The sequence below is a fragment of the Dermacentor andersoni genome, chromosome 4, assembly GCF_023375885.2.
Source record: "Dermacentor andersoni chromosome 4, qqDerAnde1_hic_scaffold, whole genome shotgun sequence".
Lineage (NCBI taxonomy): Eukaryota > Metazoa > Arthropoda > Arachnida > Ixodida > Ixodidae > Dermacentor > Dermacentor andersoni.
This window is the reverse complement of record NC_092817.1, coordinates 197,935,915-197,950,178: the sequence shown is the minus strand read 5'-3', so window position 1 is coordinate 197,950,178 and position 14,264 is coordinate 197,935,915. Positions and strand designations below refer to the sequence as shown.

At 49.2% G+C, this 14,264-nt stretch overlaps 1 non-coding gene and 4 pseudogenes across 1 annotated transcript; all 5 read left to right on the top strand.

The window, feature by feature from the left end:
• Window positions 1-1,639: 1,639 nt before the first annotated feature.
• On the top strand, window positions 1,640-1,758 carry LOC126531898 (5S ribosomal RNA; annotated as a pseudogene).
• Window positions 1,759-3,249: 1,491 nt separating this feature from the next.
• Window positions 3,250-3,368, top strand: LOC126531921 (5S ribosomal RNA; annotated as a pseudogene).
• A 5,406-nt stretch (window positions 3,369-8,774) lies between these two features.
• LOC126531906 (5S ribosomal RNA) lies at window positions 8,775-8,893 on the top strand (annotated as a pseudogene).
• A 1,492-nt stretch (window positions 8,894-10,385) lies between these two features.
• LOC126531928 (5S ribosomal RNA) lies at window positions 10,386-10,504 on the top strand (annotated as a pseudogene).
• Window positions 10,505-11,016: 512 nt separating this feature from the next.
• Window positions 11,017-11,135, top strand: LOC126531822 (5S ribosomal RNA). Its single transcript, XR_007599705.1, has one exon. It is a non-coding gene; the product is annotated as a 5S ribosomal RNA (ribosomal RNA).
• Window positions 11,136-14,264: the final 3,129 nt, after the last annotated feature.

The following is a 14,264-nucleotide window of genomic DNA, read 5'->3' as shown; positions in this document are numbered from 1 at the left end:
AATTGTTAATAAGTCATTGGGGGCCCCCATTAACATTATGCGTTCAGTGCGCCAAGGCTGTCCCCTCAGCCCACTGCTGTTTGCTATTTATATAGAGGCCATGTGTGTGGCAATCAATGAAAATGACAAAATACGTGGTTTTAGATTGGCAGCGACAGAAGTGAAGCTATTGGCGTATGCAGACGACATTGCAGTGTGTTGCATAGATAAACCAAGCGTAACCGAAGCAATATCTGTAGTAAATCATTTCTGTGAAGTGTCTGGTAGCAGAGTAAATTGGAGCAAATCCCTCGGGCTGTGGCACGGGGACTGGCTTTCCGCACCGGACTATTTCGCGAGGGTGAGCTGGGTGAGAACTCCGATGAGGTATCTAGGTGTTCCCCTAGATAGTTACAATAATAGTGATGAATATTGGAGGAAGCAAACAAGTGAAATTAAAGAAAAAGTAGACAAATGGAAAGCTACTAACCTGTCTGTTTTTGCAAGAGCGACAGTTTGTAACATCTTTTTAGTCGCGAAATTATACTACGTTATACAAGCGTTATATTGTTCTAGAGTAAATGTGCAAAGGCTGCACAGAGTGTTTGCGGTGTTCATCTGGGGTTCAACCTGGGAAAGGTGCAGTCGAACCAATTTGTTCAGAAGAGTGAAGGACGGGGGTGTGGGTTTGGCGCATCTTTTTGTTCGACAACTAGTAAACCGATTTTTGTTTTTCCGCGATGTGCGCGATCCTTTTCTGCGCACCGTATGTCAGCACAGATTGACCGACGCATTGCCGGCACATGTTGTCAGTACGGCCGGCATCACCGGAAGACTTTGTGGCTACTTTAAGGAAGTGGTAGACAGTGTGCGTTTTCTTACTGTTCGTTTTTCAAGTGATTACCTGTGTCAAGTGAAAAGGAAAACGCTGTATAAAGATGTGTGCGACATTGTTTTCCCAGTGCCGTTATACAGAGCCATGTACAGTGGAGGGCCAGGACAGGACGTCCTTAAACGGGTTAAACGCATGCAGGTGCCACCAGGGGTAAAATCCTTCTTTTTTAGGCTCCACACTGGAACTCTGTCCGTGAAGACTTTTATGGAAGAACGAGGCTGTCTCGTACCGTGGGGTTCTCACTGCTTGATCTGCAAGAAGCCCGAAACCATAGATCATGTGTTCTTGCACTGCTGGGCTGCTGTGTTCTTCTGGGACGTCTTGAAGCGAACCCTGAAGAAAGAATTACCTGTAAACCCCCAAGGGATCAGGTATCTGCCTATTAAGGATGAAGATGGCATCCCATATGACTTCATTATGGTGAATGCCCTCCACTGTATATGGCGGTCTCGAATGGCTGGGTACCACTGCGATCCCGACGCACGGCCGGTTCATATATATTTCAGAGAATGTATGGCGCGGTTTGTTGATGTACAGAAAATGCAAGAATGTGCACCGGATTGGCTGTCGAGGCTAGAACCTCTCACAGCCATGAAGGAATTTTAATTTGACAACGCCGGTCCTATACGGACGGATGGCATTATTGTAATTTTTTTTTCGCTGTTTTGCATTTGTGAGATGCGTGTATTTTTCTGTGTGATGTCAAAGACCGGCACTAAATGATGTGATGTCAAAGACCGGCACAAGACCGGCAAAAAAAAAAAAAAAATCTGCCATACCATGCTGAATACGCCGGTTCTCGTCCGATCCCCGAAGCTAAGCAGCATTGGGCTCGGTCAGTACTTGGGAGGGAGACCACCTGGGAACACGGAGTGCTAATGGCACCCTTCTTTTTGCTTTTTTTATTGCGTGCTTCTGTGACTTATTTTTTTTTTTTTACACTCACGTGTGGGTGGTTTCATTTACTGTTACGTTCAACTGGCGCAGCCTACTGGTAGAGCCAACGTCGAAGTGCAAAAACAATATGCAAGCCGCTAGGCGATTGTACGCGCAGTGACGGTGGTAACCGGTTAAAGTAATGGTGCAAAATTTAGTCGCACAAACTGCTAACCGTTTACCTATTACACCCGTATCCAGCTCAGTGACAATCAATAACTTGGCGCATTGCTAGCGTCAAACGTGGGCTGCAGCGGACGCAAATCGTTGCGCTCGTCCTCTTGTTTTGTTGCGAGCTCGACTCGGCAGCGACTAACCACAGCAAACGGAGCAATCCACGTACACGACGTGTGCCTGTACTGTCAACGGAAAGACAGTGCCGCGTACGTGCTGTAGCAATACGTTGCGAATGCACATAGCACGATACAGGTGCAGTCGTAAACATAGCATCCCTGCCGTCGGCCATACCATGCTCTCTCGCCGCTTGTCGGGGCGTCCGCTGGACCCACTCCCCCATTCTAATACACTCTAGCGCTGATGGATGAACAAAAGTTTGATGCGGCCGAAATAGCGGTCGGCTTCGAAACTCTTACCAAGACGTTGCTTTCAAAGCTTAGGAAAGTGAAAAGACAAGAAGTACGACTGAGGAACAAGCTCGACAATGGCGTGCAATTGACAAAAGACTTCAGAGATCAAACATTGAAGAAGAGGGAGAGCCTTGTTGATGCGGCAAAATCTTTACATGCTTATACAGCAGGAGCACAAGCGGCGGCGGCCGTTACGGTGGAGTCTTCGGAGGAGGACGATACTGCTCAAATAAATCCCGAAATGGCATCGGTTATTGCCGAAACTAAAGAGAAGATAGAGACGTGGCTCTCAGCGTGGCAAAAGGCAAGGAACAGCGGGCGACCGTCACACTGGGTGGAAGAAAGGAAAGCCCAAGGCGAAGGGAAAAAGGCCTTAGAGGACCTTATCGAATTTTTCAATACTTTGAAGGACTTATAAAAAAGGGAAATAAGGTCTACTTCTCAAAACAGGTCCAATATACTTCCGAGAAGCTGCCACTGTACCCTTTGTCCCACCAATGAGGAGGTCATTCTGAACAAAAGCGAACCTTTAGGTGAAGTTTTTGACTGTAGGTAGAGCAAATGTCGCAGGGCTCTGCCGCTTTGTCACAGCAGAGAAGCCATGGCAAACCTGTTTGGCAGGTCTGTCGCCACTTTGACAGGCAAAGAGATTTATGACTACATGACAAATTATAGATTGGAAGAAATGAAACGACAGGAGAGCCAGTTTCTATGTATCAAGAAATCTCAGATGAGCCAACAAAAGAAAAACTGGCAGGGACTGAGGATTCGAAAAGTCCATCCAGACCAGAAGAGACGAAGGAATATATGACTTGTATTACAAAAACAAATTCTGTTTGCAAAAAGCAAAAAAAAATCGGCCATACCATGCTGAATACGCCGGTTCTCGTCTGATCCCCGAAGCTAAGCAGCATTGGGCTCGGTCAGAACTTGTGAGGGAGACCACCTTGGAACACCGAGTGCTGATGGCACCCTTCTTTTTGCGTTTTTTTATTGCGTGCTTCTGTGACTTATTTTTTCTTTTTTTTTTACACTCACGCGTGGGTGGTTTTATTTACTGTTACGTCCAACTGGCGCAGCCTACTGGTAGAGCCAACGTCGAAGTGCAAAAACAATATGCAAGCCGCTAGGCGATTGTACGCGCAGTGACGGTGGTAACCGGTATAAGTAATGGTGCAAAATTTAGTCGCACAAACTGCTAACCGTTTACCTATTACACCCGTATCCAGCTCAGTGACAATCAATAACTTGGCGCATTGCTAGCGCCAAACGTGGGCTGCAGCGGACGCAAATCGTTGCGCTCGTTCTCTTGTTTTATTGCGAGCTCGACTCGGTAGCGACGAACCACAACAAACGGAGCAATCCACGTACACGACGTGTGCCTGTACTGTCAACGGAAAGACTGTGCCGCGTACGTGCTGTAGCAATACGTTGCGAATGCACATAGCACGATACAGGTGCAGTCGTAAACATAGCATCCCTGCCATCGGCCATACCATGCATTCTGCATCCGGCAGCCGAGCTGTTCGGATCGTAGGGTCATGGCCTCTTCCGGGGCAGCGACAGCGGCCACTTTTGGTCGCGAAAACAGGATTACAGAAGATGATAAGGAATATCCGTTCATTTTGCCTCAACTGCCAAAAGGACGAGTTGCGATTAACACCGTGTTTTTGCACGGTGATGTGCGTGCGAGACCATACAAGGTCGAAGATTTCAGGGACGCCCTACTGCCGACGGGCCTCCTGCCGGACGTGGTATGCATAGGGGCGTACCAGATAAACCACGTCGGGGCGGTGACCCTGAATGATGCGACTGCGACGAAAAGACTGGTCTCCCTAAAGGACCTGCAAGTGAAGGGACGACGATGCGTCATCGTGGACCCGCAGGACCAGCAGGTGAAGCTTAGGCTTCACTGGCTGTTGTACGGAGTGGCTGACGAGGACGTCCGGACAGCGTTCGCGGCTTTCGGCAAGGTGGAAGAGGTGAGCCGGGAGCGGTGGCGTGTCGAAGGCATGGGAAGCAAGACGTCGACCACCAGGACAGTGCTCCTCAAGCTAAAGAACGGCGTCAAAGTTGAGGACCTTCCTCATCAGGTCCGCGTCGGCGGAGAGTTGGCCTTGGTGGTTGTGCCCGGTCGACCCATGCAGTGCCTGCGCTGCCAAGGCACGGGGCACGTCCGCCGAGAGTGCAAAGTCCCACGCTGTTCCAGGTGCAGACGTTTCGGCCACGTTGACGCTGACTGTGTCAAATCCTACGCCGCCGTGACAGGACCAGCAGCGACTGACGTTGCTGAGGAGCACGTCATGGACGTGGTTGAGACGGAGGACGCCGCCAAAGGAACTGGAGACGGTTTCGACAGCCACACTTGGAGGGTCATCTACCGCTGGCGCTGAAGGCACGGTGGCTGAGGCTGCCGAGAAGACGGGCAAACCGGTACAGGTCCTGCCTGCAGTGAGCCTTGCTACGGGGGGCGTTAACGAAGACGCACCCGACAACGACACGACAGCAATGCTGCAGGACAAGGAAGTCAATGACGGCGAGCGGACCGCGATTATTGGTGCCCCAGTCAAGCGCCCCCACGACGAGACCAAGGACAAGGACGGCGGTGCCACCAGCACCAGCGAGGGGCCGCCGACGAAGGCGCCTCAAGGAAGGCGGATGGGCTACAAGCCAAAACCCAATGTACCACCTGGAAAGAAGCCTGTGGGCAAAACGGCCATGCTTGACGACACAAACAAGCCGGGAGGTCCCGGAGACGGCTAGCCGAGGGCTAGTCGTGAACGGTAAGCACCATGCTCCGGGCCTGCTTTTCTCGCTAGCTGAAAATGGCTGAAATACCGTCCCTTATTATTGCCACATTGAACGTGCGAGGCTTGGCGGCTAGTCGTAGGCAAAGTCAGGTCCTACGGTTGGTCACTGACCACAACTTAGACGTACTAGCCGTCCAAGAGACTAAGGTTGATGGAGAGGAGCAGACCGGGAGCATGGTGCGACGATTCACGCACACAAATTTTCGGTGGTTAGTCATGCGGTAGGCACGTCCGGGGGGTGCATTCTGTTTGTCAAGAAGCTGCCTGGACTGCAGTTTCAAAGTGTATGTTCCTGTGAATCTGGAAGGATTGTCTTTTGCGATGTAGTGATATGTAATGCTGAATTCCGTGTCATATGCGTCTACGCTCCGAATTCAGTCGAAGAGCGTGTCTCCTTTTTTTCTAACCTTTCTAAGCACGTCCGCTGTGATAAGCGCGTTATTTTGTTAGGGGACTTTAATTGTGTGTTGAATGCCAGAGACCGAGTGAATAATGCAGGTGTGCGCGACAAAAGCAGTAGCGTATTATCAAATCTCATAGGGGAAAATGAACTTGAAGATGTTTTCGAGTGTCTGGAAGGGGGGCGTGAAGTGACTTTTACTCGTTTTCAGGGTAGTAGTCATGCACGACTGGATCGAATGTACATGTCGTTGGACATGATTCCAAGATGCCACAGTTATTGTGTAGTGCCCGTGTCCTTTTCGGACTACTGCCTCGTAAAATGTCACATAGGTGTAGTGAAAACGAAACATGCTTTTAATTGGGATCTATGGAAAATGAATGCCTTGTTACTAAATCATCAGTGGTTTGTAAAAGCAGTAAGGGATGCGGTTAACGAAGTATTCGATGATGCAACGGAAACAATAGCAGAGAAGTGGGAATGTTTTAAACAGAAGGTTAAAATTAAAGCCATAGAAAGATCGAGTTGCATAAAATTCGAGAGGGAAATAAAAGAAAAGGGCTTAAGAAGACTGCTTGAGCAGCTGATAACGCTTGAGTGTAGAGAGCCTGGTACGTACAAAGACGACGTGCGAAACATCAAGGAAAAACTTGAACAGTTCGACAAAGAGCGTTATCAAGGCGCTATCGTGCGTGCGCGAGCAGATGCACTAGTGGCAGGGGAGACGCCCACGAAAAGGGCGCTGGGTATTGAGAAGGCGCACGGACGGCGAAACCACATCGATAAAATTCTAATGAACGGGACTGTCGTTGAAGACAGTGAGAGCATTGGGAGCGCCTTCTTCGAGTACTACCAGTCACTCTTTGCATTTCAGGCACCGAATGTAGGGGGTTTTAAAGCGGATTTTCTTAATCTCATGCCGCGAATAAGTGATGATACCAAAGATCGATTAGAAGCCAAAATAACTGAGGGGGAAGTAGAAAAGGCAATCGACGATTTGAACCTTGGAAAGTCGCCTGGACCTGATGGCCTCTGCGCTGCGTGGTATAAGGCGTTTAAGAGAGAATTGGCGCCATTGTTGGCAGAGGTATTGAATGACGCGTATCAGCAGAAACGTTTGCCCCCTTCCTTTGGAAAAGCGCACACCATACTAATACCTAAGAGCGATCAAATAGATAAACTAAAATTAGTGTCGTTCTATAGGCGAATATCACTAGCAAATGTTGATTACAAGGTATTTATGAAGATTTTAGCTACCAGACTCCAAGGCGTCATCAAAGAAATAGTCGGAGACCATCAAACTTGTGGCATCAGAGGGCGAACTATTTTTTCTAACATTCATAAGATGCGATGTGTTCTCGAGTGCTGTGACGTCAACGGAGGTGGCGTTGCGGTTCTTCAGCTCGATCTAGAGAAAGCTTTCGATTGTGTCGCGCATGTTATTTTGTTTACCATCTTGGATCACGTTAATGTCGGTTCCATCATGACTGAGGGCGTGGCCTTGGCGTACAAGAATTGCACAACCAGATTAATTGTTAATAAGTCATTGGGGGCCCCCATTAACATTATGCGTTCAGTGCGCCAAGGCTGTCCCCTCAGCCCACTGCTGTTTGCTATTTATATAGAGGCCATGTGTGTGGCAATCAATGAAAATGACAAAATACGTGGTTTTAGATTGGCAGCGACAGAAGTGAAGCTATTGGCGTATGCAGACGACATTGCAGTGTGTTGCATAGATAAACCAAGCGTAACCGAAGCAATATCTGTAGTAAATCATTTCTGTGAAGTGTCTGGTAGCAGAGTAAATTGGAGCAAATCCCTCGGGCTGTGGCACGGGGACTGGCTTTCCGCACCGGACTATTTCGCGAGGGTGAGCTGGGTGAGAACTCCGATGAGGTATCTAGGTGTTCCCCTAGATAGTTACAATAATAGTGATGAATATTGGAGGAAGCAAACAAGTGAAATTAAAGAAAAAGTAGACAAATGGAAAGCTACTAACCTGTCTGTTTTTGCAAGAGCGACAGTTTGTAACATCTTTTTAGTCGCGAAATTATACTACGTTATACAAGCGTTATATTGTTCTAGAGTAAATGTGCAAAGGCTGCACAGAGTGTTTGCGGTGTTCATCTGGGGTTCAACCTGGGAAAGGTGCAGTCGAACCAATTTGTTCAGAAGAGTGAAGGACGGGGGTGTGGGTTTGGCGCATCTTTTTGTTCGACAACTAGTAAACCGATTTTTGTTTTTCCGCGATGTGCGCGATCCTTTTCTGCGCACCGTATGTCAGCACAGATTGACCGACGCATTGCCGGCACATGTTGTCAGTACGGCCGGCATCACCGGAAGACTTTGTGGCTACTTTAAGGAAGTGGTAGACAGTGTGCGTTTTCTTACTGTTCGTTTTTCAAGTGATTACCTGTGTCAAGTGAAAAGGAAAACGCTGTATAAAGATGTGTGCGACATTGTTTTCCCAGTGCCGTTATACAGAGCCATGTACAGTGGAGGGCCAGGACAGGACGTCCTAAACGGGTTAAACGCATGCAGGTGCCACCAGGGGTAAAATCCTTCTTTTTTAGGCTCCACACTGGAATTCTGTCCGTGAAGACTTTTATGGAAGAACGAGGCTGTCTCGTACCGTGGGGTTCTCACTGCTTGATCTGCAAGAAGCCCGAAACCATAGATCATGTGTTCTTGCACTGCTGGGCTGCTGTGTTCTTCTGGGACGTCTTGAAGCGAACCCTGAAGAAAGAATTACCTGTAAACCCCCAAGGGATCAGGTATCTGCCTATTAAGGATGAAGATGGCATCCCATAAGACTTCATTATGGTGAATGCCCTCCACTGTATATGGCGGTCTCGAATGGCTGGGTACCACTGCGATCCCGACGCACGGCCGGTTCATATATATTTCAGAGAATGTATGGCGCGGTTTGTTGATGTACAGAAAATGCAAGAATGTGCACCGGATTGGCTGTCGAGGCTAGAACCTCTCACAGCCATGAAGGAATTTTAATTTGACAACGCCGGTCCTATACGGACGGATGGCATTATTGTAATTTTTTTTTCGCTGTTTTGCATTTGTGAGATGCGTGTATTTTTCTGTGTGATGTCAAAGACCGGCACTAAATGATGTGATGTCAAAGACCGGCACAAGACCGGCAAAAAAAAAAAAAAATCTGCCATACCATGCTGAATACGCCGGTTCTCGTCCGATCCCCGAAGCTAAGCAGCATTGGGCTCGGTCAGTACTTGGGAGGGAGACCACCTGGGAACACGGAGTGCTAATGGCACCCTTCTTTTTGCTTTTTTTATTGCGTGCTTCTGTGACTTATTTTTTTTTTTTTTACACTCACGTGTGGGTGGTTTCATTTACTGTTACGTTCAACTGGCGCAGCCTACTGGTAGAGCCAACGTCGAAGTGCAAAAACAATATGCAAGCCGCTAGGCGATTGTACGCGCAGTGACGGTGGTAACCGGTTAAAGTAATGGTGCAAAATTTAGTCGCACAAACTGCTAACCGTTTACCTATTACACCCGTATCCAGCTCAGTGACAATCAATAACTTGGCCCATTGCTAGCGCCAAACGTGGGCTGCAGCGGACGCAAATCGTTGCGCTCGTCCTCTTGTTTTGTTGCGAGCTCGACTCGGCAGCGACTAACCACAGCAAACGGAGCAATCCACGTACACGACGTGTGCCTGTACTGTCAACGGAAAGACAGTGCCGCGTACGTGCTGTAGCAATACGTTGCGAATGCACATAGCACGATACAGGTGCAGTCGTAAACATAGCATCCCTGCCGTCGGCCATACCATGCTCTCTCGCCGCTTGTCGGGGCGTCCGCTGGACCCACTCCCCCATTCTAATACACTCTAGCGCTGATGGATGAACAAAAGTTTGATGCGGCCGAAATAGCGGTCGGCTTCGAAACTCTTACCAAGACGTTGCTTTCAAAGCTTAGGAAAGTGAAAAGACAAGAAGTACGACTGAGGAACAAGCTCGACAATGGCGTGCAATTGACAAAAGACTTCAGAGATCAAACATTGAAGAAGAGGGAGAGCCTTGTTGATGCGGCAAAATCTTTACATGCTTATACAGCAGGAGCACAAGCGGCGGCGGCCGTTACGGTGGAGTCTTCGGAGGAGGACGATACTGCTCAAATAAATCCCGAAATGGCATCGGTTATTGCCGAAACTAAAGAGAAGATAGAGACGTGGCTCTCAGCGTGGCAAAAGGCAAGGAACAGCGGGCGACCGTCACACTGGGTGGAAGAAAGGAAAGCCCAAGGCGAAGGGAAAAAGGCCTTAGAGGACCTTATCGAATTTTTCAATACTTTGAAGGACTTATAAAAAAGGGAAATAAGGTCTACTTCTCAAAACAGGTCCAATATACTTCCGAGAAGCTGCCACTGTACCCTTTGTCCCACCAATGAGGAGGTCATTCTGAACAAAAGCGAACCTTTAGGTGAAGTTTTTGACTGTAGGTAGAGCAAATGTCGCAGGGCTCTGCCGCTTTGTCACAGCAGAGAAGCCATGGCAAACCTGTTTGGCAGGTCTGTCGCCACTTTGACAGGCAAAGAGATTTATGACTACATGACAAATTATAGATTGGAAGAAATGAAACGACAGGAGAGCCAGTTTCTATGTATCAAGAAATCTCAGATGAGCCAACAAAAGAAAAACTGGCAGGGACTGAGGATTCGAAAAGTCCATCCAGACCAGAAGAGACGAAGGAATATATGACTTGTATTACAAAAACAAATTCTGTTTGCAAAAAGCAAAAAAAAATCGGCCATACCATGCTGAATACGCCGGTTCTCGTCTGATCCCCGAAGCTAAGCAGCATTGGGCTCGGTCAGAACTTGTGAGGGAGACCACCTTGGAACACCGAGTGCTGATGGCACCCTTCTTTTTGCTTTTTTTTATTGCGTGCTTCTGTGACTTATTTTTTCTTTTTTTTTTTACACTCACGCGTGGGTGGTTTTATTTACTGTTACGTCCAACTGGCGCAGCCTACTGGTAGAGCCAACGTCGAAGTGCAAAAACAATATGCAAGCCGCTAGGCGATTGTACGCGCAGTGACGGTGGTAACCGGTATAAGTAATGGTGCAAAATTTAGTCGCACAAACTGCTAACCGTTTACCTATTACACCCGTATCCAGCTCAGTGACAATCAATAACTTGGCGCATTGCTAGCGCCAAACGTGGGCTGCAGCGGACGCAAATCGTTGCGCTCGTTCTCTTGTTTTATTGCGAGCTCGACTCGGTAGCGACGAACCACAACAAACGGAGCAATCCACGTACACGACGTGTGCCTGTACTGTCAACGGAAAGACTGTGCCGCGTACGTGCTGTAGCAATACGTTGCGAATGCACATAGCACGATACAGGTGCAGTCGTAAACATAGCATCCCTGCCATCGGCCATACCATGCTGAATACGCCGGTTCTCGTCCGATCCCCGAAGCTAAGCAGCATTGGGCTCGGTCAGTACTTGGGAGGGAGACCACCTGGGAACACCGAGTGCTGATGGCACCCTTCTTTTTGCTTTTTTTTTATTGCGTGCTTCTGTGACTTATTTTTTCTTTTTTTTTACACTCACGTGTGGGTGGTTTTATTTACTGTTACGTTCAACTGGCGCAGCCTACTGGTAGAGCCAACGTCGAAGTGCAAAAACAATATGCAAGCCGCTAGGCGATTGTACGCGCAGTGACGGTGGTAACCGGCATAAGTAATGGTGCAAAATTTAGTCGCACAAACTGCTAACCGTTTACCTATTACACCCGTATCCAGCTCAGTGACAATCAATAACTTGGCGCATTGCTAGCGCCAAACGTGGGCTGCAGCGGACGCAAATCGTTGCGCTCGTCCTCTTGTTTTATTGCGAGCTCGACTCGGCAGCGACTAACCGCAGCAAACGGAGCAATCCACGTACACGACGTGTGCCTGTACTGTCAACGGAAAGACAGTGCCGCGTACGTGCTGTAGCAATACGTTGCGAATGCACATAGCACGATACAGGTGCAGTCGTAAACATAGCATCCCTGCCATCGGCCACCACAGCGAACGGACGTGCAATCATGGGCTCCCATGGAGCGGCACAGGCGGGCGCGTCCCGCCGTAACAGGCTCAACGAGAACGACGATAGCGACTATCAGATTGTTTTGCCGCAGCTGCCTACGGGTCGTGTCGCGTTGAACACCGTGTTTTTACACGGCGACATCCGGGCGAGGCCTTTCAAGGTTGAAGATTTTCGTGACGCCCTGCGCCCTACCGGATTGCTGCCTGAAGTCGTTGCGCTGGGAGCGTACCAGATAAACCATGTCTGGGCGGTCACCATGTGTGGCGCTGATGCAACAAAGCGTCTGCAGGCCGTCAAGGAGCTTCAGGTGAAGGGGCGGCGCTGCCTCATCATCGATCCGCAGGACCGGACGGTGAAGTTGCGGCTGCACTGGCTACTCCACGGTGTCGACGACGAGGATGTGAAGACGGCATTTGCGGCCTTCGGCAAGGTGCTGGAGGTCAGCCGGGAGCGCTGGCGCGTTGAAGGCGTCAGTCACAAAGGCTCGACGACGAGGACTGTGCTGTTGAACTTCAAGAGCGGTGTCACCGTGGATGACCTACCCCATCAGATCCGGGTCGCCGGTGAGCTGGCCCTCGTCGTCGCCCCTGGACGCCCGATGCAGTGTTTGCGCTGCAAAGGAAACGGTCACGTACGCCGCGACTGTAAGGTTCCCCGATGTTCTCTGTGCCGACGTTTCGGGCATGTCGACGCCAAATGTGAGCGTTCTTACGCCACAGCGGTGGGTCAGCCTGAAGGTGACAAGACAGCTGAGGAAGTCATGAATGTGGCTGAAGCTGAGGAAGCTGCCAGAGGTACGGAAGACGTGGCCAAACTGCAGGAGACCACCACTACAGTGGCCCCTGCTGCAGAGGAGACACACCGGCCCCCTAAACTCGCGAATAAATCTCCGAGGACACCGGCAATGGCAGAGAAAGACGTTGAGAAAGGGGAGTACCTTCCGCAAGTTGTGGTGGGCGCGCTGACCGACTGCAAGGACCAGGCAGCTGACGGGACCACCAATACATCGGTTGCTGGCGCGGCCGTCAAGCGACCGCTGGAAAAAGAAGACCTCAAAGGTAGCCATGAGTCAAACAAGACGGATGAACCGCCTGCAAAGGCGCCTCTGGGGAGACGCTCCGGCTACAAGCCAGTGCCGAACGTCGGTGCAGGGAGGCGTGTCGACGACAATCCGGCGCCGCAAAAAAGCGACACCGGGCAACCGGACAAGCACGGTGGCGTCTAGCGTTGTGCTAGACGTTAAAGGTAAGCACCATGCTTCGGGTTTCCTTTTAAAAATATTAGTGAATGATGGCTTCCAACCTGTCTTTTAGTTTCGCCACACTTAATGTGCGAGGACTGGCTGCCAAGAAAAAGCAGAGTCAGGTCTATCAACTCATGGTGGACGAGGACATTGACGTGTTGGCAGTACAAGAAACAAAAGTTGACGGAGAGGAGGAAACCGGAAGCATGGTGCTTCGATTCACGTCTAAGTATTTTGTGTTTGTTAGCCATGCCGTGGGAACATCTGCTGGCTGCATCATTTTTGTTAAAAAATTGCAAAGCCTTGTGATACAAAATTATTTTTCATGTGTGTCGGGTAGGATTGTGTGGTGCGATTTTTCGTTGGGCGAGCGTGACTGGCGGGTCATTTGTATTTATGCACCAAACGCGGATAAAGACCGAACCATTTTCTTTTCGGAAATTAAGAAGCATCTCAATGTCACGAAACAACTGGTTTTGCTAGGGGATTTCAATTGCGTATTGAGTGGGAGGGATCGAGCTACAAAAAAGAGATCGAACGACAAGAGCACCGTATTGTTAAAAGAACTGATAGACGAGCATGATATTGCCGACGTTGCCGAATGTCTAGAAGGGGAACGCGAAGTGCAGTACACGCATTTTCAGGGCTCTAGCCATGCTCGGCTAGACAGGATTTACGTGTCCCTTCAAATCATACCTGCATGTAACATTTACACTGTACTACCCGTCTCTTTCTCGGACCATTGCCTAGTGAAATGCAATGTGGGGGAAAAAAAAAGATGTAATAGTTTTAACTGGGATCTGTGGAAATTCAACGCAACGCTACTACGTGACGAGCACTTTGTCCGTTTTGTGTCAGAAGCAATAAACGAGGTTAAACTGGATGGTAATAAGCAGATAGGTGTTGATTGGGAATTACTAAAACAAAGTTTTAAAATAAACGCCATCGAAAGAAGCAGCGTCTTGAAATACCGTGAAAAAATGAGAGAGAACGGGCTGAAGGAAACATTGCGGAAACTAATTGCGCTGGAAAGCAAACAGCCAGGTCTTTTTAAAGAAGACCTACTTAGGATAAAACAACAGCTGGAGCAATTCGAGGAGAACCGCTATCGCGGGGCGCTCGTTCGAGCCAGAGCACAATCATGGGCCGTGGGTGAAACGCCCACGAAACGGGCGCTAGGTATCGAGAAGACGCATGCGCGGCGAAACGAAATAGAAGTGATTGAAGAGAATGGCCAAGAACTGAATGACCGGGAGAGCATCGCAGGTGCTTTTCACCGGCATTACTAGCGGCTCTTTGCATACCAGCCAGTCGATATCGAGGCATACAGAGCAAACTA